The 26,015-nt window shown below is 39.4% G+C and overlaps 1 long non-coding RNA gene across 1 annotated transcript in view; it reads left to right on the top strand.

The window, feature by feature from the left end:
* The window catches only part of LOC306651898, a 317,192-nt gene that overhangs the window by 167,792 nt on the left and 123,385 nt on the right, over positions 1-26,015 (top strand). The window contains exon 6 of the long non-coding RNA XR_013761237.1: positions 25,859-25,989. This is a non-coding gene — a long non-coding RNA (uncharacterized lncRNA). The remainder of the gene's footprint in view (positions 1-25,858; positions 25,990-26,015) is intronic.

The raw sequence follows: 26,015 nt of genomic DNA, 5'->3' as shown, positions 1-26,015 counted from the left end.
TCAATGAGCAAATACACTTTTTTCCCAGCAGCACATGGATCCTTCCCTAAAATAGACCATATCTTATGCCCCAAAGTAACTCATAGCAAATACAAAAAACAGAGAAAATACCCTGCATTCTATCAGATCATAATGGAATAAAATTAGAAATCTACAATAAAATTAAAAAAATAGAAGCTACTCTAATGCCTGGAGACTAAATAATATGCTATTGAATGATGAATGGATAGCAGAAAAAAATCAGGGATGAAATAAAAAAAATACTTGAGAGAGGTAAATGAGAACACTGATAAAACATGTCAAAATTTCCGGGACACTATGAAGGTAACGCTAAAAGGAAAGTTCATTGTATTGAGCTCAATCATTAAAAGAATAAAAAGTCAACAAATAAATGACCCAACATTACATCTCAAAGTTCTAGAAAAAGAAGAGCAAATCAACACCAAAAGCAGCAGAAGAGAGGAAATAATTAAAATCAGAGATGAAATCAATGAAATTGAAACAAAAGAAACAATTCAAAAAACTGACAAAACAAAAAGTTGGTTCTTTGAAAAAATAAATAGAATTGATAAACCCTGAGCCACACTAATGAAGAGAAAGAGAAAGAAAACTCAAGTTACTAAAATTCATGATAAAAAAGGAAGTATCACAATGAACACTACTGAAATACTGAAGATAATCAGCAACTATTTTTAAAATTTGTACTCCAATAAAATAGAAAATCTTGAGGACACTGACAAATTTCTAGAAACATATGACCTATCTAAACTGAATCAGGACGACATACACAATTTAAACAGATCAATTTCAAGCAATGAAACAGAAGATGCCATCAAAAGCCTTCCAACCAAGAAAAGCCCAAGACCAGATGGATTCTCAGCCAAGTTCAAAAAGACCTTCAAAGAAGAATTAACACCAATACTCCTCAAATTATTTCATGAAACAGGAAAGGAGGGAAGACTTCCAAAGTCGTTCTATGAAGCTAGTATCACCCAGATACCAAAACCATACAAAGACACATCAAGGAAAGAAAACTTTAGACCAATATCCCTGATGAACATAGATGCAAAAACTCTCAATAAAATTCTGACAAATCACATACAAAAACAGGGCTGGGGAGATAGCTCAGTCGGTAGAGTGCTTGCCTTGCAAGCACAAGGCCCTGGGTTGGATCCCCAGCACCGCCAAAAAATTAAAAAAAAATCACATAGGAAAACATATTAAAAAGACAGTGCACCAAAATCAAGTGGGGTTCATCCCAGAGATGCAAGGTTGGTTCAACATACAGAAATCAATAAATGTAATTCATCACATCAATAGACTTAAAGACAAGAATCATATGATTATCTCAAGAGATGCAGAGAGAGCATTTGATAAAATACAGCACCCCTTCGTGTTCAAAACACTAGAAAAACTGAGGATAGCAACATACCTCAACATTGTAAAACTGAAACAAAATAGGGATGCCCACTTTGACCACTTCTATTCAACATAGTCTGGAAACCCAAGCCAGAGCAATTAGACAAAAGAAAGAAATTAAAGGGATACAAATAGGAAAAGAAGAACTCAAACTATCCCTATTTGCATACGACATGATTCTATATTTAGAAGACCCAAAAACTCCACCAAAAAACTTCTCAAACTCATAAGTGCATGTAGCAAAGTAGCAGGATATAAAATTAACACCCCAAAATCAAATGTGTTCCTATATATCAGTGATGAATCCACTGAAAGAGAAATTAGGAAAACAACCCCATTTGCAATATCCTTAAAAAAATAAAGTATCTGGGAATCAATCCAACAAAAGAGCCAAAAGACTTCTTCAATGAAAACTACTGAACACTAAAGAAAGAAACCGAAGATATCTTAGAAGATAGAAAGATCTCCCATGCTCTTGGATAGGCAGAATTAACATTGTCAAAATGGCCATACTACCAAAACATTATACAGATTTAATTAAATTCCTATTAAAATCCCATTGACATTCTTCATAGAAATAGAAAAAGCAATCATGAAATTCATTTGGAAAAAAATAAGAGGCCCAGAATAGCCAAAGCAATCATTAGCAAGAAAAGTGAAGCAGGAGGCATCACAATACCAGACCTTAAACTATACTACAGAATTATAGTAAACAAAAATGGCATCATTTTGGCATCAAAAAAGACATGTAGACCAATGGTACAGAATAGAAGACACAGAGACAAACCCCCACATAAATACAGTTATCTCATACTGGACAAAGACATCAAAAACATACATTGGAGAAAAGAGTCTGTGCAACAGATGGTGCTGGGAAAACTTGAAATCCATATGCAGCAAAATGAAATTAAACCCCTATCTCACCCTGCACAAAACTTAACTCAAAGTGGATGAAGGAGTTAGGCACTAGAACAGAGACCCTGTGCCTAACAGAAGAAAAAGTAGGCCCAAATCACTACCATGTCAGTTTAGGAAATGACTTCCTTAACAAGATTCCTGAAGTGCAAGAAGTAAAATCAAGAATCAATAAATGGGATGGAATCAAACTAAAAATATTCATAGCAAAGGAAACAATCAAGATTGTGAAGAGAGAGCCTATAGAATGGGAGAAAATCTTTACTACCTGCACCTCGGATAGAGCATTAATCTCCAGGATATATAAAGAACTCAAAAACTTAACACCAAAAAAAAAAAAAAAAAAAAAAGACGATTATCAAGAATATAAGCAACGATAAATGTTGATGAAGATGTGGGGAAAAGGGTACACTCACACATTGCTGGTGGAACTGCAAATTGGAGATTCCTCAGAAAACATGGAATGGAACCACCATTTGACCCAGTTATGCCACTCCTCAGTTTATTCACAAAGGACTTAAAATCAGCATACTACATCGATACAGTCAAATCAATGTTTATGGCAGCACAGTTCACAGTAGCTAAGCTATGGAACCAATCTAGGTACCCTTCAACAGATGAATGGATAAAGAAACTGTGGCATGTATACATAATGGAATATTGCTTAGCTTTAAAGATGAGTGAAATTATGGCATTTACTAGTAAATCTATTGAGCTGGAGAATATCAAGCTAAGCAAAATAAGCCAGTTCCAAAGAACCAAAGGTCAAATGTTTTCTGTGATATGTGTATGCTAATTCACAATGAATGGGGGCTAGGGAAGAATAGAGGTATTTTGGATTAGACAGAGGGGAGTGAAGTGAGGGGAAGGGGTAAGGGGATAGGAAGGACAGTAGACTGAATCAGACATGATGACCCTATGTGCACTTATGATTATACAACCAGTATAACTCTACATCATGTACAACCAGAAGAATGAGCAGTTATACTCCATTTATGTATGATGTGTCAAAATGCATTCTACTGTCATGTATCACTAATTTGAACTACAACAACAACAACAAAAACAAAACTATAGAGCTGGGTGTGGTGGCACATGCCTGTAAAAAAGGAAAAAATGAACAGCAGTTGTACTCCTAAGCATTTGTCTCCCCAAACTGAAGACTTGGGTTCACTCAACAACTTCTACATGAATATTCCTAGCATATTTTTTTTGGAATAGGAAAAAAAAAGACCCTCAGAGACAAGGAAAGAACCCAGATGTCCTATAATAATTGAATGGGTAAATAAACTGGTACATCCATCGCGGAATATGACTTGGCAATGAAAATGAATGAACTATTGATAGCAATGTGGATGACTGTCCAGGGAATTTTGTTGAGTGAAAAGAGCCAATGTCAAAAGGTTATGTACTCTGTGATTCCATTTATACAGCAGTTTTGAAATGACAAAATGATAGACAGGGCAGATTAGTGGTGGTCATAATCAGGATGGGTGGGGGTCCGGGAGGGAGGTCCATGTGATGATAAAATGGTAAAGCATTTTTACCATTGTGGTGACAGGACTGTTTGGTATCTTGACTTGGGTGGCGGACACATGAACCAACACACGTGATCAAATTACATGGAGCTAAAGACACACATGCAAATGTGTACCAGTGAACAGTGGAAATGTGAATGAGATCTGTGGATTTTACCATGTCCATACCTTGGCTGTAATCTTGGAGTAGTTTTCCAAGATATTACCTGTTGACAAGACTGGTTCCATGGGATCACTATATAATCTCTTAGATCTGCATGTGTATCTGCAATGTTAATAGAGACTTCAAGAAAAGTCTAAACAATGACAGACAAACTGTCACTAGTTGTAACACTACATCAGAAAAAGAATTTAAAAGAAATGAAAGAGAAGCTGTGATTTGGCACCCGTTGTGTGCAGAGTGCATGTCTAACAATGGGAGCATGCCATTGTGACATCTGGGTGGCAGGTGGAATTTTGAGGTAGCAAGGCCTGTTTAGTGCCGCATAAATCCCACCCTTGTTGGCCACTCTCTTATAGTTCAGACTCCTTCGTAATAGGGATCTGCCAGCTCTCCTGGCAATGGCAGCTTAACTCTCATTTCACCATGCAGGTGTATGGGGGTGGTGAGAAGATATTTTCCATCAGAGATGGAAAGTAAGCCCTCTTTCCCCCAACTCTTTCTCCCATATGCTTCCCTAATTAGCAGTTTGTGTGGGTTATGACAGTCTCTTAAATTACAAATTTCAGGTAGTATCTCTGGGCTTCAGCTTCTTCATCAATAATTTGACAGCCTGTGACTAGCCCATTGTTCCACTTAGCTGTGAGGTCAATGACTTAGCTCTCTTTAGGATTCACAGATTTGCCCAAATGACACACACTGGATCAAGGGCAGAGATTGACTTCCCTCTCCAACAGACTTTTTTTCTACCTTCTACCTTTTACTCCAGTAAATTCCTGGAAGTGTCCCACCATGGTGAAGTGCAGAGGCCACAAGCAGTCAACAAAGGCAGACTTGGATTAAATCCTAGCTTCCCTACTCCTAAGCTTTTTGACCTTGCATGAATGAATACTCCTTTGGAAAAATGGGGATACTAATAGGACTTGACTTGCAGAGTCAACCTGAGGGTTAGGTGGAGATATATATATATATATATATATATATATATATATAAATGGAGATAAATATATATGGAGATATATATATATAAATAAATGGAGATATATATATATATATATATATATATATATATATATCTCCATTCCTGGGTCTTTGCAGATTACATGAATATCTATGTAGATATGACAAAGGACATATGGTTAATATACCGAAGTCAATTGCTTTGTTATATAGCAGGAATGAACAGTTGCAGTTGAAAATGAATTACCATTTGCAATAGTTGCACAACTGAAATACTTAGGGACAAACCTAACAGAGTATGTGAAGGATCTATATGTAGATACCAACTTGTAATGAAAAAAATCAAAGTTCATTGACTGAAAGTCTCAGTATTGTTAAGATGTCACTTCTTCCCAACTTGAGCTATAGTTTGAATGCATTTCCAATCAAAATCCCATCAAAATATTTGTGGATATTGACAAAGTGATTCTAAAGTTTATACAGAAAGAAGACTTACAATAGCCAAGGAAATACTGAAGAACACAGTTGAAGCACTACTATGATTTCAAGACTTTGAAATATAAAGTGACAGAAATCAAAATGCTGTGGTCTTGCTGAAAGAATAGACAGACAAATCCATGGAACAGAATAGAATATAGTTGAACAGAATACAAAGTTCACAAAGAAACCCAAACAAGTACAAGTAACCTTTGACAATGGAGCAAAGGCAATTCAATGGATAAATGATCAAATGGTGCTGGAACTATTGGACGTCCATATAAAGAAAGAGCCTAGACACAGACCTTCTATCTTTCACAAAAATGAACTCAAAATAGAGCACAATAGATCATAAACCTAAATGTAAAGTGCCTACCATGTGGCAGGTACTGCATCAATGGTCATCATTGGTATTTGGAAGTGTTTTGAGGCTTTTTGAGTTGGCTGACCATGAACTCGTGGTGCTTCAGGGAAGCTGGGTGTACCTTGTAAGAGACCTGTTATTCCCTCAATGTGTCTGGGTGACCACCTGCCTTAGAGTCAGGTGGGATGGTTATGACAAAGGCGAATTCCTGGGCTTGCTGCAGACTGGGACTCCTTGTGACTTTTGCATTTTAATTTTTCTATAAAAATGCCTTTAGGTAATTTGGATGCATTTTCCAGTTTGAGAGTTTTGGGTGTTGGGTTAGTCAAGATAAGGGTCACTCTCTCACTGGGTGTTTCCCATTATAGGCCCACCATTTTCCTCAGTTCATGGTGTAATGAGTGGAAGGGAGAATAGGCTCAAGATTCAAAGGAGTCTGAGTTTGATTTCTGTCTCTGCCTCTCATTGACTGCATGACCTTAAGCAAAGTGCCCTCCTCTCTGAGCCTTGATGCCTCTTTTGCTAAATGAGGAGGGTGAAATAGTGGTTCTTGCCTCCTCGGCTAGGTGGGAGGTTTCAGTGAAGCAAAGCCTGACCTTATTCTGTCAGTGTCAGTTGAATTGTACTTGAAATGCCAGTCAAAAGAAGGCAGGAAAGTGGGGAAGAGAAAAAGGGAAACTAAGGGGCTTGGCTTATTGCAAGGTAGCTTCTGATGCAGGAATGAGTTGGATGGCCATAAGGCAGTGAGTGTCGCATGTGTTGTATCACAGGAGAGATGGCACTGATGCTGGGAGGCTCAGAGGTTGAGCATTCTTTGGGAGCTGGGTACCTGCTTTTGGACAGAAATGGTCTTAATGGTGGAGAGATCTGAGGTCTGAGTGGCTGTCTGCTTTCTGTCTTCAGAGTATGCAAAGCCAGTCGTAGAACATATAGTGTCTTTCAAAGGAAGCTTTTGTAATGTTTTAGCGTCTTGGCTTCTTCAAGATGAGAAAAAAATTCCTGAGCCCCCTCTGCTGGTTGTACTGGAGAAGAACAGGTGAGGAAATTACCACAGTGATCTCTGAAGACATGCAAACGTTCAGGAGGGTATAAAGACAACTACAGTTACAGAATCGGTCACAGAGCCATTGCACTCATGTGCCTTTACATACTGAGCGCACACAAAGACACATACAAGCACATACTAACACACACACACATTAGTGCAAGGTGTTTGAGAGTACCAGCTCTGGCCTCATGCAGACCAGCTGTGCATACCCCATTTGGAGCTGTGCAATCCTGGACAGGGATATTAACCTTTTAATTTTATTATTTAAGAATTTTAATGTATATATGAGCATCTGTGCTTGCGTGCATATGAGTATCTATCTCGTAATTCCTGGAAAGGGCCTCTTTAGTATATAGTAAGCACTTGGTAAGTGGAAAGCTATTATTCTTCGATTATTATGTCAAATTCATCTTTTCAGAGCTTCACTTTACTTATGTATAAATTGGGATTATTAACCATTGTTGATATGGTATTTACTCTGTGCCTGGCACTGTTCGTGCTTTTTATGTATTTTCTCATTTGATCTTCACAGCGACCCCATGAAGTAGAAACTATTGTCATCATCATTTTATAGATGAGATAAATGAGTCTCAGAGAGGGTAAGTGACTTGTCCATGGTCAGACAGCTAGGAAGTAGAAGAGTGGGAGAGTGCCTGGCATCTTCAAGTCACACTGAGTAGGTCAGCGTATCTGCAGGGGGCCAGGCTAGAGGGAGAGTAGTTTCCAGGAGTGACCAACTGTGCCAAATGTTGCTGCTGAGTCAAATGACATGAGGTATGAGAATTGACTGTCATATTTGAAAATGTGGATGTCATTGGTGACCTTGAGAAGAGCAGTTTGGAGTGTCATAGTAGGACAAAACCTGATTGAAATGGGTTCTGGAAGGAATTGGAAACAGCAGGAGTACATAACTCCCAAGTTTTTTTTATAAAGGACAGCAAAGAAATGGAATGAAAACTGAAGGGGCTGGGCACCTTGGCGCATGCCTGTAATCCCAGTGGCTCAGGAGACTGAGGCAGGAGGATTGTGAGTTCAAAGCCAGCCTCAGCAACTTAATGGGGCCCTAAGCAACTCAGTGAGACCCTGTTTCTAAATAAAATACACAATAGGGCTGGGGATGTGGCTCAGTGGTGGAGTACCCCGTGTTCAATCCCCAGTACAAAACAACAACAACAGCAGCAAAACAAACAAACAAACAAACAAACAAACAAACAAAAAAACCCAAAAACAAAAACTGGAGGGGAAGTGAAATCAAGAGACGACATTTTTTAACTGTGTGTGGTGCTGGTGATGGAACCCAGGACCTTGTACATTCTAGGCAAGTGTTCTAACACAGAACTACACCTGAGTCCATAAGATTTTCTTTGTTAATCAAGAGAAATCCTATGTGCTTCTGTGATGATTGAAATTATTCAGAACTGCTGGATCTCCTAGGGAGCAGACGGCTGATACACAGAAGACAGAGGGAAGAATTGCAAAAGGAGATCCTTGAGCAGGTAGAGGACTGAGCAGGTAGAGACCTCATGCTCAGGTGGACAGGTTGGTGCTAGCTAGGAGTTTTGACTTCTCATCCCTAGTGAAAGGGGAAAAAATATCACATACAGGCAAAAATGCTGAAATATTCTTAGAGGAACATGAAGCAAAATTACCAACTGAGTTTGGACGTAACTGTCAGAGGTCTGAAGAGACAGAACAAAGTGTGAAATGTTCTTCAAGGAGTGTCAGAACAAATGAACCTAAGAGACTATATAGGATTCAGGAGTAAGTTTAATATCCCACTCGGGTTGGAGTTGATAGTTATGAAATCAGAGTAAAACCAACTGGAATCATTGTTTTCTTCCCATAGTTCCATTCAGGTATACAGGTGCAGCCACAGAGGAAGGGGAGAGTTGGATCTGACCAGGAGTGTTGTTAGGTAGTGCTATAAGATATTTTGATGAGTGACCAAAAGCATTTATTAAGGTGGTTCAGGGAAGAGGAGAGACCACCAGGTAGGTAGTCAGTGAAAAAGTGGTAGGAGCAATGAAATGGTGGCCTGGCAGTGTTTAAGGACTTCTGGGGTTTGCAATTTAAGGAGTGAACTGAAAAGACAAGAGTGATGGTTGGAGAGGCAGAGAGGGTAACTATGCAATTGAGATATGGAAGATGTGTAGTTACTGGTCATAGCCAAACCTAGGCATAGGTGATTAGGAATGCTCATGGGTCCTTTGCAATGTCTCCCATTCAAAATAGAGTATATTTCCCTGCCCCTTGAACCTAAGTTGGCCCTGTGACTTCTTTTGACTAAGACAAAAAGGAGGAAGTAGGGTTGTATGATTTTTGAGCTTCAGTCTCAAAAGTCCTGACAACTTCTGTTTTGTTTACTTGGTATGCTGCCATCTCACATTAAAAATAAAAACAAACAAGCAAGGTATGTGTAATCCCAGCAACTCTTAGGCAGGAGGATCACAAGTTCAAGGCCAGCTTCAGCAACTTAGCAAGCCCCTGTCTCAAAAGTCAAAAGGGCTAGGGACGTGGTGCTATGGTAGAGCACCTGGATTCGATCCCCAGTACCATGCAAAAACCAAACAAGACCACATGGAGAAAGATTTGCAGGCCCTAGTTAGCCTACCTCTACTGGCATAAGTCAGGGGAGACAGTCCACAGACTTGTGAGAAGTAGTTCATTCACTTGTTTTAAGCTGCTAAGTTTTAGAGTGGTTTGTCATGCGGCGACAGGTAATTTAACACATGAAAGTGTGACCATGGGAATGAGCAACTGAGGTGGGGTAAAGGATGTAATTGTTGGAGTTCAAGGAACTGAGAAGCCAGAGCATTGGGTAGATCATCTGTATACAGATTGAAATTGCCAGGGATTGAGGCAGGCATGTGTTGGAGGGAGTGATAGAATGTTGGGATTGAAAATCTTCAAGAAGTCCATAAGCATGATTTGAGGCAGTATGATCTGATGAAATGAGATTCCAAGCTGGAGGTTTTAAAGTAGCTGAGTGTTTTTTTCTAAGCTGGAAATTTTAATGTAGCTGGCTGGGTTTTTTTAAGTACATACAAATGTATATAAAACCCCTTGTGAATTTTATGCACACAAATATATAGATGTGTGCACAGATACACACATACATGTACTACAGATCCACACAGATACATCAAGCAAGCTTGCAGAAACACAATTATATGTCTAAATATACCTACAAACACAGGTATATACAAATGCTCATGCACTCAAGTCCAAATACACAGATGTGCACTCACACATACATCCATAGAAATATACAAACATAGATGCACACAAGCATTTATGCAGATGCACACATAATCACAGACACACACTAACATATGCAGGCACACAAACACAGTGTCTTTTAGAGAGACATGCAGATAAATGCTTTTGAATGCTTTTGTACACTTAGCACAGTAAGAGCCACATACTTATGTTCATCTAGATGTGCACATGTACACATATATACCAACTCAGTGTACATAGGTACACACAGGTACAATTATAGAATGTTCACTCATGTACCCAGACACATACAGCATATACCACAGTTGTAGCCACATATTCACCAGAACAGAAATACACATGCACACACAGATGTAGGCAACAATACATTGGTGACCAAGCATACACACATTTGCCCTCATATGCACGCACACATGTACCTGCACACATCTGAAAACACACACATACATGCACTTCCAGGTACACAGAGGCCCTGATAGTGCAAGGCACTTGAAAATCCTTTTATTATATTTTGAAGTTATTTTTGAATTTGTTTTGTGTTCTGCCTATGTTTATCAGGCTGAGGGGATGGGGCTTTTCCATAGCAGCTGCTGGGCTCCTGTTTCATAGGGAGAAGGGGGACATCTGGGTCTGTAATGAAAGCAAACCACTGAGTCTATAAAAATACAGTGAGGAATGGATTGGAGAAGTTGTTTGGGCCCAGAAGCATGGCTTTTAATGCTTGTAGTAGCATAACTTAGTGGCTGAGTGAAGACTTAGAAGTCCAGCAGAATGTAGTTCTCCCACTTATTAGCTGTGTTACCTTGGGCAAATCACTTGATCTCTCTGAGTGTCAGTTTTCTCATTTGGAAAATGGTGATATATTATGTAATAACTACCTCAAGGACTTTTTGTGAGTTAATACTTATAAAACACAATGTGGGTCATACAGTCAGCTATTAGTATTAGCTATTGCTGTTGGTGGTGTTTGAAGTAAAAACTCCTTCATCGGCTTGATAAAAAGGTCCTAAATTCCCACCATTAGTTCCACTGGTTACTTATGGTGCTGTCTTCAGATTCAGGAATGGAGCATGAAACAGATGGACTTGGGATGTAGAAGCATGAGAAGGAAAGTATGGAGCAGGCTCAGAAAACTCAGAGTGAAGTGGGGACTTCCAGGAGGGGCAGGCCTATGTGTGCTGCTTTACTTATATGCCTCAGGTAACAGAGCGCCTAAGACAGAACTGTGGTCACCCAGAGCTCTCCTCAGAAGGCCACCCTGTGGCCTGGCAGTGGAGTCTGTTCCTGGGACTGCTGTATGAGGTAGATACTAAAGGGGATGACTGTCACCATCTTACTCATTGGCCCATGGCTGTGGCGGATTTGGGCATAGGCTGTAAGGGGCCTTTATCTATTGAAAGACACATTGGAAAAAATTGAAGAAACGGACATGTTGTAAGGGTACAGGTCAAAGTATTTTCACAAATGGATACATCTGGGTAACCGGCATTCAGATTAAAAAAAAAAAAAAAAAAAAAAAAAACGAAAATGACCAGCACCTCAGAAATCCCCATTTGTTCCTTTGCAGTCGTGTATGCCAGAGTTCACTACTAGCCTAGTTTTATAAATATTTTTTATAATATTTGCTATGGTTTACATTGAGGTGTCCCCTAAAAGCTCACTTGAGAGACAATGGAAGAAAATTTAGAAGTGAAATGATGGGGTCATGAGAGTCTAACCTAATCAGCACATTAATCTACTAATATGGATTCACTGGGTGGCACCTGTGGGCAGGTAGGATATGGCTGGAAGAAGTCGGTCACTGGGGGCATGGTTTTGGGGTTTGTATTCTGTCCCTTGTAAGCAGAGCTCTCTCTGCTTCCTGTGGCCATGCTCTGAGCTGCTTTCCTCTGTCGCACGCCTCAGCCATGATGTTCGGTCTCACCTCCAGCACAAAGCAATAGAGTCTGCAGCTAGGAAACTGTAAGTCCCAAATAAACTTTTCCTCCTCTGTATTGTTCTTGTCAGGTCTTTTGGTCACAGTAGTGCAAAATCTGACTAAAACAATATTAGTGCATATTACTTGTACAGATTCACAGATTTCATTGTGACATTTCCATATATGCATACAATGTGCTTTGATCATATCCACCATCCCTGTTGCCCTCACTCATCCCCTCTCCCCTCTCCCCTGGTCCTCTTTTGCTTTCCTAATAGGTCCCCTTCTACTTTCATGTCCCCATCTACTTTTCTTCTTTTAAAATTTTTTACTATATTATTATTCTAGAATTCACACAAGAGAAAACATATGATACTTGTCTTTTGTATCTGGCTTACTTCACTTACAACTATGATATCCAGTTACATTTTCCTGCAAATGACATGATTTCATTCTTCTTTATGGCTGACTAATACTCCATTGTGCACACATATCACATTTTCTTTATCTATTCATCCATTGATGGGTATCTAGGCTGATTCCATAATATGGTTCTTCTGAATAGTGCCACAATAAACATGGGTATGCAGGTATCTCTTTTTTATCTAGCCTGGTTTCTAACAGCATAGATTTGGTTTTCCCATGGACAAATGAGATCATACAGCTTGCCATTTTTGTGTCTGGTTTCTTTCACTCAAAGTATGTCTGTGAGGCTCCTCCTTATTGTTGGTTGTATCAGTAGCATACCCTTTTTTATTGCTGTATAGTATTCCTGTATGTGGATTTACTTTATCCATTTGAGTAGCTTGGGGCTATCAGAAATATATACTGTGTGCATTCTAATATGTTGTCATGGTCTGAATGTTTGTGCTCCCCACAATTCATATGTTGAGACATAATCTCCAATGTGATGCTATTAGGAAGTGGGAGGTAAAAAGGAAAGGACCCACCTGAATGGGAATACTATCCTTATAAAAGAAGCTCCAGGGAGCTGCCTTGTCCCTTTTATCATGTGAAGACAGAGCTAGAAGGTGCCATCTGTGAACCACAGTAGGACCTCATCAGACACTGCATCTGTTGCTGTCTTGATCTCAGAACATTTCTTCCTCCACAGTTATGAAAAATAAATTTTTGTTTAGAAGCTACACAGTTTGTAGTATTTTGTTATAGAAACCCAAATGAATTAAGACATGTACCTTTTAGTGCCTTTTTTGTTTGTTTGTTTTTGAAGATGGGGTCTGACTATGTTGCCTAAGCTGGTCTTGAACTCCTGAGCTCAAGTGATCCTCTCATTTCAGTCTCCTGGGTAGCTTGGACTACAGGTGTGTGCTACCACACCTGGCTCATCTTTTATTCATAAATTTTCATTCCTTAAATGAAGGCCAACCTCAATGGATAAGCACTAGGTAGGCTCCACAAAACCTGGGTCTATCCCTGCCTAAGAGCCAGACTTTTTGAAGTTTGCCAAGGGCAGTTGTATGGCACAACTCCAAAGGACATTACTTCCATGCATTGTGCATGACTGGCATACCTGGGGCACTGTACAGTAGGTCTGGTGTCCTCTGGAATTGTGCAATGGGTACTTCTCTGCCATTGTTTCTCGGCCACACTGGGGGCTGGGAGATGGTTAAGCCATTGAACTCTAAAAGACGTTTCTCCAATTCTCTTTTCCTTTATGTTTTGTTTTACTTTGAAGCATAGGCACAGAATTGTAAGAGCTGGGGATCAGTCTACACAGTGCCAAGGACCCATTGGCTAATTTTACAGGAATTAAAAAAAAAATCATACTTGGTATTTTATTTTAAAAAAACAAATTACAGAGCTCCTTTTTTTGGGAGGGGAATGGGAATTGAACTCAGGAACACTTGACTACTGAGCCACATCCCCACCCCTATTCTGTATTTTATTTAGAGACAGGGTCTCACCGAGTTGCTTATCACCTTGCTTTTGCTGGGGCTGGCTTTGAACTCGCGATCCTCCTGCCTCAGCCTGCTGAGACTCTGTGATTTTAGGCGTGTGCCACAGTGCCTGACTCAGAGCTGCTTTTTAAGAAAACGCTTTCAGGGGTTGTTTGGACATCAGGTAGACACACTGCAAATTCTCTTCCACCCACTTTGGAAAGTCAAGAACAGAGAAACTAGAACAAGTCTGAGTTTGGAAAAGGAAATGGGATTTTTTTTTTTTAAATAGAGCAATAGAGCAAGGCCTCAGCTTTTGGCTCTGCTCCAAGTTCTAGAGTGGGTATGTAGCAATGGGGAATATGTCCTTTTGAAGTAGACTGATCTGCTTCCATCCCTGCTTCATCAGTTCTGAGCTGGGCAAGTGGCATAAGTTCTGTATGTTTCAATTTTCTCCTCTGAAAAAACTCCTTCCTATATCATAGGTAAGGAAGCAACCAGAAACGTCCTCATAACTGTGGTAGACTGAGTAACCTTCCTACCTATGGCAAGGAGTGGGTGGCAGACCCAAAGGTGGAGTTTGGCTGCACAGGACCCAGACCTGCCCAGGCCAGCCCAACCCAGCATCTAGCAGGTGGGCAGAGGAGAGAGATCATGAATCCTTATGTTTGGAATGGAATAGAATGTCTTATTTGGGCAATTTAGTGTTTGGGGGATTTTTCAGTTGGACAGAGGACAGGGTCATGAGACTTTGAGCAAGGTCACAAAGAAACTTTTGAGGGAAATCTGAGAACTCTAGAGTTGAGCAGACCCAAGTTCATTCTTGACTTCAGGCTTTGCCTCTTAACCTCAGCTGTGTGAGATTTCATACTGAGCCTTAGTTTCTTCATCTGGAATCGAGAATAATTTCTACCTCACAGGATTGCTATGTTCATTAGCTTTCTGTCACTATAATAATAGGAAAGGTTTAGTTGGGTTCACAGTTTTAGGGGTTCCAGTTCATGATTAGCTGGACCCATTGCTTTTAGGCCTCTGGTGGGGGTGCAGGATGGCAATGGTGGGGCATGCATGGCAGAGCAAAACTGCTTTCCTTATGGCCAGGAAGCAAGAGTGATGAGGGGTCTTGGGTCCTGCCACCTGCTTCAAGGGCATTCCCCCAATGGCCTAAAGACCTCCAACTAGGCCTTACCTTTTAAAGATTCCACCACTTTCTAATAGTGCCACCCCAGGGACTAAACCTTTAATATTTGGGCTTTTGGGAGGCATTCGGGATCCAAACCATAGAGCCAGAGATATAGCTCAGTGGTAGGTTACATGCCTAGTGTGCATGAGGCCCTGGCTTTGAGACCAAGCACTGCACAAACATAGACCATATATAGAAAGAAATTTGCACCATGGCTAGTTTATAGTCACTAATAATCATAGGAGTAGCAAATGATGCCTTTCACATCATTTCCTCAAGTGTCTCCAGAGCTCTGAGCTTCTGCCTAATGCAGTGGTCCTCAGCCACATCAGACCCTGTGACCCTTGGATAGAACACCTATATGGCAATGGGCTCTATTACCCTGAAAAGGAATACACAGATAACATAGCCCTTTACTACTTACATTATAACAGGATTATGGACCAGCAGCACCGTGAACAGGACCTGGGAGTTTGTTAGAAATGCACAATCTTGGACCTACTGAATCAGAATCTGTATTTTAACAAGATCCTCAGAAAGTCCATATGCACAGTAAAGTTATAGACTTATTACACCTACAATAGAATGAATTGCACATTATTACCCTATGTGCATATAATGACTACATGACTGGTATGATTCTACATCATGTACAACCAGAAGAATGAGAAGTTATACTCCATTTGTGTATGATGTGTCAAAGTGCATTCTACTGTCATGTGTAACTAATTATAACAAATAAAAAAGTGAAAAAGAAAATACTCTAACTGTAATATAAAGGGGAATTAGAAAAAATAATCATAATAAAATGTTCTTTTTCATACACAAAGGCTCACACTCAACTATAGTAAACTATGTTAATGAGAGAGTCAGATGCTTGAACCTATAGGTAGAATCTCTATGAAGATAGCAGTCTGCACATAGACTAATACATACTGATATATTTCAGCAACCAAACTATCACAACCATAATCATAGCTGGTGATATTCTGAAAGGGTGGACAGCACTGGATAAAGTAGTGAATAACAGTGGTACATTGTGATCTTTCCTGGGTATATATCTGCCATTTTCATTCCTGAAAAAATGCAGTGTCTATTAAAATCAGTGTATATGTAAGATGGAATTAGGTTCAAGATTCTGATAGTTAAAATGATTTCCCACTACATGGAGGTATGGCAAGACCTTTAAAAGACATGTGTGATATGGGACAATTCTTTGTTGTGTGAGGTTCTGACTGGTTTTCTGATCCATACTGCTAACTGCCAATAGTGTCTTATCCAGTCACCGTGACAATCAAAAGTGCCCTCCCCACAGTAACAACAAACTATCTGAAAAGCAATTAAGAAAATAATTCCATTTATAATGGTAACAAAATGAATAAAGACTTAGGAATAAGCTTATCCAAAGCATAGATGAAAGATTCAAAGACCGAAAATTATAGAACATGAATGAAGGGAATTAAAGAGGAGAGAGACAAGTGTAAAGATATCCCATGTTCATGGATTAGAAGAATGAATATAACTGAAATGTCCATGTTACCCAAAGGTATTTATAGTTTCTATACAGTCCCTATCAAAATCTTAACTGCATGATTCATAGAAATAGGAAAAAACAATCCTAAAACTCATTTGGAAACACAAAAGACCCCAATAACCAAAGCAGTTTTGAGCAATAAAAACAAAACTGGAGACCTTCACACTTCCTGATTCCATAATCTATGGTGAATGTACAGTTGCAGTGTGGTACTGACATAAAAGCAGACATATATGTCAATGAAATAGAATAGAGATCCCAGAAATAAAACCATGCATTTACACTCAAATGATCTTTGATATGGGTGCCAAGAACTCACTATGGGTCTCTTCAGTAAACGTCATTGGGAAAACTGAATATTCACAATGCAAAAGAGTGAAATGGGGACCCTTATCTTTCACCATATACAAAATCAACTAAAAATAGACTAAAGACTTAAACATAAAATCTGAAACTGTAAAACTACTAGAAGAAAGCATAGGGAAAATGCTTCTTGACATTGGTGTGGGCAATGATTTTGGGGGGTATGACCCCAAAAGTTCTGGGAATAAAAGTAAAAATAAATAAGTGTGAATAAATCAAACTAAAAAACTTCAAAACATCAAAGAAACAATAAAATAAAAGGCAGCCTGTGGAATAAGAGAAAATATTTATGTCATATATCTGGTAAGAGGTTAAAATCCAAAATGCATAAGATACTATTAAAACTAATAGCAAAACCCAAATAACTCAATTTAAAAATCAGTAAAGGACCTGAATATACATTTTTCCAAAGAAGATATAAAAGTTGCCAACAAGTAAATGAAAAGATGCACAACATCACTAATCATCAGGAAAATGCAAATCAAAACCACACTGAAATATCACCTCATACCCGTTAGTATGGCTTTTATCCAAAAGAAAAGATGTACCTTCTGTACAGAAGCAGCGCGGCCAGCTCCAGCCCGCCCCGCTGCCGGCTCCGGCCCGCCCGCAGGTTGCTTCAGTGACCAGCACAGGGCGCCAGGGACTCCCCCACGCAGCCCAGCCCCCTACAGCGGGAAGCGCCTCTCTAGGCTAGCTGCCCGGGACAGACCGCACAGTGAGAGCCTCTCGACTCAGGGCCAGCCACAAGTCCCCAAGCCAGTGGAGATATTCGACACGCAAGCGGCTTCTGGGACCAGGGCTGGGCAGCCAGAGACCTCTCCAGGCAGCATTGTTCCCCTCCAGCTGCAGGCTTTTTCCACGGGGCGATCCAAGATGGCGGACTAGAGGGTGACTGCATCTCCAGTTGCCCCAGAACGCAGGATTCAAGAAGGGGAGACATTGAGAGACTCGGACTAAGAAAGAACCACGGGGTGAGTCTCCCCCACCCAGCGAAGCTCAGCTGGGCGGCAGGCCCGGATTCGAGTGGCTTAGTAGAGTGGGACAGGGCAGATAGCGTCTCCCCCAGGCAGTTCGGTGCAGTCTGGCGGTGGGCTCTGCCCACAGGGACAGATCCTCCAGCCTCTCGAAACAGGCCCCCCAGTGAGAGCCCTTCTGCACAGAAGCAGCGCGGCCAGCTCTGGCCCGCCACAGCCAGCTCCAGCCCGCCCCACTACCAGCTACAGCCTGCCCACAGGTTGCTTCAGTGACCAGCACAGGGCGCCAGGGACTTCCCCAAGCAGCCCAGCCCCCCTCCAGCAGGAAGCGCCTCTCTAGGCTAGCTTCTCGGGGCAAATCACCCAGTGAGAGCCTGTCTACACACAGCCAGCCACAAGTCCCCAAGCCAGTGGAGACCTCCAACCTACAACCAGCCTCTGGAACCAGGGCTGTGCAACAAGAGACCTCTCCAGGTCTCTCTCCCTGGAACCGGTAGTGGGCTAGGGGCAGCATTCTTCGGAAGCACTGCATTATCAAATTAATCCAAGACTTCTGGCTACTGAAGGCTGGTAGGTGATACACTGGAAATCTACAGGGTCACTATAAGCCAATAGAGGAAATCTACAATATCACAGAGTCCCATTGACATCTGACCAATATGAGAAAACAAGGGAAGAAAATGTCCGAAACAAACCTAGATACTATATCAATAAAACCCAATGACAGCACAGCAGAAGAAATGTCCGAAAGGGAGTTCAGAACGTACATAATTAAAACAATCAGGGAAGCAAACGAGGAGATGAAAGAACAAATGCAGGCATTAAATGAACGCACTAATCAACAGTTAAAAGAGCAAATAACGGAAGCAAAAGAGCATTTCAATAAAGAGTTAGAGATACTGAAAAAAAACCAAACGGAAATCCTTGAAATGAAGGAAACAATAAACCAAGTTAAAAACGCCATAGAAAGCATAAACAATAGGATAGATCACCTGGAAGACAGAACTTCAGATATTGAAGACAAAATATTTAATCTTGAAAACTAGGTTGACCAAACAGAGAAGATGGTAAGAAATCATGAACAGAATCTACAAGAATTATGGGATATCATGAAGAGGCCAAATTTAAGAATAATTGGGATTGAGGAAGGCTTAGAGAAACAAACCAAAGGAATGAACAATCTATTCCATGAAATAATATCAGAAAATTTCCCAAATCTCAAGAATGAAATGGAAAACCAAGTACAAGAGGCTTATAGGACTCCAAATATGCAAAATTACAACAGACCTACACCAAGGCACATTATTATGAAAATACCTAACATTCAAAATAAAGACAGAATTTTAAAGGCTGCGAGAGAAAAGAATCAGATTACATTCAGGGGAAAACCAATAAGAATATCTGCAGATTTTTCAGTCCAGACCCTAAAAGCTAGACGGGCCTGGAACAACATTTACCAAGCCCTGAAAGAAAATGGATGCCAACCAAGAATTTTATACCCAGCAAAACTTACTTTCAGATTTGACGATGAGATAAAATCCTTCCACGATAAAGAAAAGCTAAAGGAATTTACTAAAAGAAAGCCGGCATTATAGAACATTCTCAGCAAAATAGTCCATGAGGAAGAGATGAAAAACAACGATGTAAATCAGCAACGGGAGGAACTAGCCTAAAGGAATAGCCAAATAAAGGAGAAACCAAATCATGTCAAAAAACAAAAATGAGTCCAATGAATAGGAATACAAATCATATCACAATAATAACTGTGAATGTTAATGGCCTGAACTCATCAATAAAAAGACATAGACTGGCAGATTGGATTAAAAGGAAAAATCCAACAATATGCTGCCTGCAAGAGACCCATCTCATAGAAAGAGATACCCATAGACTGAAGGTGAAAGGATGGGAAAAAACATACCATGCACACGGACACAGCAAAAAAGCTGGAGTATCCATCCTCATTTCAGATAATGTGGACTTTAAGCCAAAACTAGTCAGAAGGGATAAAGAAGGACATTACATACTGCTTAAGGGAACCATAAATCAGCAAGACATAACAATCATAAATATCTATGCCCCGAACATTGGCTCATCCATGTACGTCAAACAAATCCTTCTCAAATCCAGAAATCAAATAGACCACAACACAATAATACTAGGCGATTTTAACACACCTCTCTCACCGCTGGATAGATCGTCCAAACAAAAATTGAATAAAGAAACCATAGATCTCAATAACACAACCAACAATTTAGACTTAACCGACTTATATAGAATATACCATCCAACAAAGAACGAATACACTTTCTTCTCAGCAGCACATGGATCCTTCTCTAAAATAGACCATGTTTTATGCCACAAAGCTACTGTTAGCAAATACAAGAAGATAGAGATACTACCTTGTACTCTATCAGATCATAATGGACTGAAATTAGAAATAAATGACAGAATAAAAAACAGAAACTTCTCCAATACTTGGAGATTAAATAATACACTATTATACGATGAATGGATAACAGAAGACATCAGGAGGGAAATTAAAAAATTCTTAGAAGTAAATGAGAACAAAGACACATCATATCAAAATCTCTGGGACACTATGAAAGCAGTACTGAGAGGAAGATTTATTTCATGGGGCGCATTCAACAAAAGAAGTAGAAATCAACAAATAAACGACTTAACACTACAGCTCAAAGCCCTAGAAAAAGAAGAGCAGACCAACACCAAAAGTAGTAGAAGACAGGAAATAGTTAAAATCAGAGCTGAAATCAACGAAATTGAAACAAAAGAAACAATCGGAAAAATTAACAAAATAAATAGTTGGTTCTTTGAAAAAATAAACAAAATTGATAAACCCTTAGCCACGCTAACAAAGAGAAAAAGGGAGAAAACTCAAATTACTAAAATTTGGAATGAACAAGGAAATAACACAAGAGACACGAGTGAAATACAAAACATAATTAGAAGCTATTTTGAAAATCTATACTCCAACAAAACAGAAAACCTCGAAGACATCAACAAGTTTCTAGAGACATATGAATTGCCTAAACTGAACGAGGAAGATATACACAACTTAAATAAATCAATTTCAAGCAATGAAATAGAAGAGGTCATCAAAGCCCACCAACAAAGAAAAGTCCGGGACCAGATGGGTTCTCAGCCGAGTTCTACAAAACCTTTAAAGAAGAGCTCATTCCAATACTTCTCAAAGTATTCCATGAAATAGAAGAGGAGGGAACCCTCCCAAACTCATTCTATGAAGCCAATATCACCCTGACACCTAAATCAGACAGAGATACATCGAGGAAAGAAAATTTCAGACCAATATCCTTAATGAACATCGACGCAAAAATTCTCAACAAAATTTTATCAAATCGCATACAAAAATATATTAAAAAGATAGTGCATCACGATCAAGTGGGTTTTATCCCAGGGATGCAAGGTTGGTTCAACATCCGGAAATCAATAAATGTCATTCACCATATCAACAGACTAAAAGTTAAGAATCACATGATTATTTCAATAGATGCAGAAAAAGCATTCGATAAAATACAGCATCCCTTCATGCTCAAAACACTAGAAAAAATTGGGGTAGTGGGATCATTCCTTAACATTGTGAAGGCCATCTATGCTAAGCCCATGGCCAATATCATTCTAAATGGTGAAAAACTGAAAGCATTCCCCCTAAAACCTGGAACAAGGCAGGGATGCCCTCTTTCACCACTTCTATTCAACATTGTTCTTGAGACTCTAGCCAGAGCAATTAGACAAACCAAAGAAATTAAAGGGATACGAATTGGAAAAGAGGAACTCAAACTATCCCTGTTTGCTGATGACATGATTATATATTTAGAGGAACCTGGAAATTCCACCAGAAAACTCTTAGAACTCATAAGTGAATTCAGTAAAGTAGCAGGTTACAAGATCAATGTTCATAAATCCAATGCATTTTTATACATAAGTAATGAATCTTCAGAAAGAGAAATTAGGAAAACTACCCCATTCACAATAGCATCAAAAAAAATAAAATACTTGGGAATCAATCTCACAAAAGAGGTGAAAGACCTCTACAATGAGAACTACAGAACACTAAAGAAAGAAATTAAAGAAAACCTTAGAAGATGGAAAGATCTCCCATGTTGATGGATAGGAAGAATTAATATTGTCAAAATGGACATACTACCAAAAGTGGTATACAGATTCAATGCAATTCCAATTAAAATCCCAATGATGTACCTTACAGAAATAGAGCAAGCAATTATGAAATTCATCTGGAAGAATAAGAAACCCAGAATAGCTAAAGCAATCCTCAGTAGAAAGAGCGAAGCAGGTGGTATCGCAATACCAGATCTTCAACTCTATTACAAAGCAATAGTAACAAAAACGGCATGGTATTGGTACCAAAATAGACAGGTAGATCAATGGTACAGAATAGAGAACACGGACACAAACCCAAATAAATACAATTTTCTCATACTAGACAAAGGGGCTAAAAATATGCAATGGAGAAAAGATAGCCTCTTCAACAAATGGTGCTGGGAAAACTGGAAAACCATATGCAACAGAATGAAATTAAACCCTTATCTCTCACCCTGCACAAAACTCAACTCACAGTGGATCAAGGAACTGGGAATCAGACCAGAGACCCTGCATCTTATAGAAGAAAAAGTAGGCCCAAACCTTCAACTTGTTGGCTTAGGAGCAGACTTCCTTAACAGGACTCCCATAGCCCAAGAAATAAAAGCAAGAATCAACAACTGGGATAGATTCAAACTAAAAAGCTTTCTCTCAGCAAAGGAAACAATCAGTAATGTGAAGAGAGAGCCTACAGAGTGGGAGAATATCTTTGCCAATCATACTTCAGATAGAGCGCTAATATCCCGAATCTATAAAGAACTCAAAAAACTCTACACCAAGAATACAAATAATCCAATCAACAAATGGGCTAAGGAAATGAAGACACTTCACAGAAGAAGATGTACAAGCAATCAACAGATATATGAAAAAATGTTCAACATCTCTAGTAATAAGAGAAATGCAAATCAAAACTACCCTAAGATTTCATCTCACCCCAATTAGAATGGCGCAAGAACATAAGCAACAATAGGTGTTGGCGAGGATGTGAGGAAAAAGGTACACTCATACATTGCTGGTGGGGTTGCAAACTAGTGCAGCCACTCTGGAAAGCAGTATGGAGATTCCTCAGAAAGCTTGGAATGGACCCACCATTTGACCCAGCTATCCCACTCCTTGGCCTATACCCAAAGGACTTAAAATCAGCATACTACAGAGATACAGCCACATCAATGTTCCTAGCTGCTCAATTCACTATAGCCAGATTGTGGAACCAACCCAGATGCCCTTCAGTTGATGAATGGATAAAGAAACTGTGGCATATATATACAATGGAATATTACTCCGCCTTGAGGAATGACAAAATTATGGCATTCTCAGGCAAATGGATGAAATTGGAAGGTATCATGCTAAGTGAGATAAGCCAATCTCAAAAAACTAAAGGACTAATGATCTCGCTGATAAGCGGATGAGGACATACGGGGGTGGGGGGTAGGAGGGGTTAGTGTTAGGGTTAGGGTTAGGTTTAGGGTTAGGGATAAGGAGGGTGGTAAGAATGAGGAAGAAAGGAATGTATAGAGGGAAAAGAGGGGTGGGAGGGGAGGGGGGAAGGGAAAAAAATAACAAAATGAATCAAACAACATTACCCTATGTAAATTTATGATTTTTAATTAAAATTAAAAATTAAAAAAGAAAGAAAAGATGTAGAAAATGTTGATGAGGATATGGAAATAAGAGTAGTCTGTGTATGGTTGGTAGAAATGAAAGTCGATATGGCCATTATGGGAAACAGTATGGAGGCTCCTCAAAAACTTAAAAATAGGACTACCATACCATCTGGCAATCTGGATATATGTCCAAAAGAAATTTAATTCATATGTTGAAGATTCATCTATGCCCATGTTCATTGCAGCACTGTTCACACTTTTCAAGATATGGAATCAAACTATCAGTGCACAAATCAATAATGCAAATGTAGTGTTTACACAATGTAATACTGTTCAGCCTTTAAAAAGAAGGAAATCCTGTCATTTGTGACAACATGGATAAACCTGGAGGACATTATGCTAAGTGAAATAAACCAGATGTAGAAAGAAAATACTAAATGATATCATTTATGCATGAAATCTAAAAACATTGAACTCATAGAAGTAGAGATTAGATTAGTAGTTGCTAGGGATTGGAGATGTGAGGGGAATGAGGAGATGTTGGCCAAAAGTTACATAATTTCAGTTATGCAGGATGAATAAGTTCTGGAAATTTTTGGTGTAGCATGGAGACTATCAAGAGCCCTATGTGGGAATGTGGCTCAGTGGTAGAGTGCTTGCCTGGCATACACCAGGCCCTGGGTTCAAAGCCCAGCACCACAAAAAAAAAATCAAAATAAAGAGATGGTTCTAAACATGGAAAAGTGGATTAAAAAAAGATCCCTATGTATTTTGAAATGTTCTAAGAGTATATCTTAAATGCTTTTACTGCAATAAAAGATGGTAACTGTGTGAGGTAATAGAACTGTTCATTAGCTTGATATAGTGGTACTCATTTTCCAATTTATTTATATATCAACATATCATGCTGTATACTTTAAATAATATATACAATTTTAGTTTGTCAATTATATCTCATTAAAGCTGAAAAATAAAGTTGTATAAGAAATATATGTAATTTCTATTTGTGAATTATAACTCAACAAAGCTGTAAAATGTAAAAGAAAACACAAAAAAGAAAGTTGATAAGTGGTTACTTAGGGTTAGGGGTAAAGAGAGTTGGGATAGGGGACTGATAGCTAAAGGGTACAGAATTTTCTTTTTATGGTGATGAAAATGTTCTAAAACTGACTATGGCAATATGTGCAACTTATCTATGAATATACTGAAAAGCATTGAATTGTACACAATTAAATGGTGAAGTATATGGTATGTGAATTACATCTTGGTATTTCTATTAGATTAGAGGGGAAAATGATCCCCAGATTTTTTTTCCATAAATATCCTGTAGGGGACCACAGTGCCCCTATGAGAACCAAACATATCTAAAACTAGAAGCTTACAGGGTCAGAATAGAGGAGCCCCAGGGAGCATTCCTACCAACCCTTCCACTTTTCAGATGGGAAAACCAAGACCTTTTCCTCTTTTCCATTTCCCTAGACAAGGTTATTCTCTCATTTGATGTTTCTTCTCCATTTTATGCCACTCATTTAGTAAGCACTTTTGTGCGCGCGCGTGCATGCGTGTGTGTGTGTGTGTGTGTACTTTCAATAATTTTGTCCTTGATTTACAAGTGAGAGAAATGAGGCTCAGAGAAGGGATGAGGTTTGCTTAACAGGTTGATTTCCTGAGGTCTCCATCTCAATGCAGGGAGTTTTCAGGTCCTTAAGGCTTCCGTTGATCTAATTTCCTTCTCTTTCTCCAGGTGGTAAGACCTTTGATTCTATCCAGATGCATCCATATGATGGTGTAAATGTTGAGAATTGACAATCCTGCAATTATATACGCTAAATCTCAAGTAATTTCCCTCGTTGATGCCTTTTTCAGGTTATTTGTATTTTCTGTGGAAGTGAATTTATTACCAGTTCATACTGCATGAGTTTTATGGATGTTCACCAGTCTGTGTGAAGGCAGTATGCTGATGAAGAGAGTCACAGAGGAGTCAGACAGATGTGGATTTGAGTTCTGGCTTTAGCACTTCCCAACTGTGAGGCCTTAGGCCTCTCTGAGCCTCATATACATCATCTGTGAAAATCAGCAGAATTACCTCTAGTAATCTTAAGTCTTATTCTCCTATGTTGTAGGCTAAGATGCACAACCAAGCCCCTCTGCTTGCCAGTCTCTCCTTCCAAAACCTGAAGAACACTCACCTGCTAGTTCTTGGAAACCCTGCAAGATGACACTTCTGTGCTCTTTCTCCTGACTTCCACCCCAGGTTAGTTCTTATGCAGACCTGTATTG

This window comes from Sciurus vulgaris (genome assembly GCF_902686455.1).
Source record: "Sciurus vulgaris genome assembly, chromosome: X".
In the NCBI taxonomy this organism is placed as follows: domain Eukaryota; kingdom Metazoa; phylum Chordata; class Mammalia; order Rodentia; family Sciuridae; genus Sciurus; species Sciurus vulgaris.
This window is presented reverse-complemented; position numbering and strand designations above follow the sequence as displayed.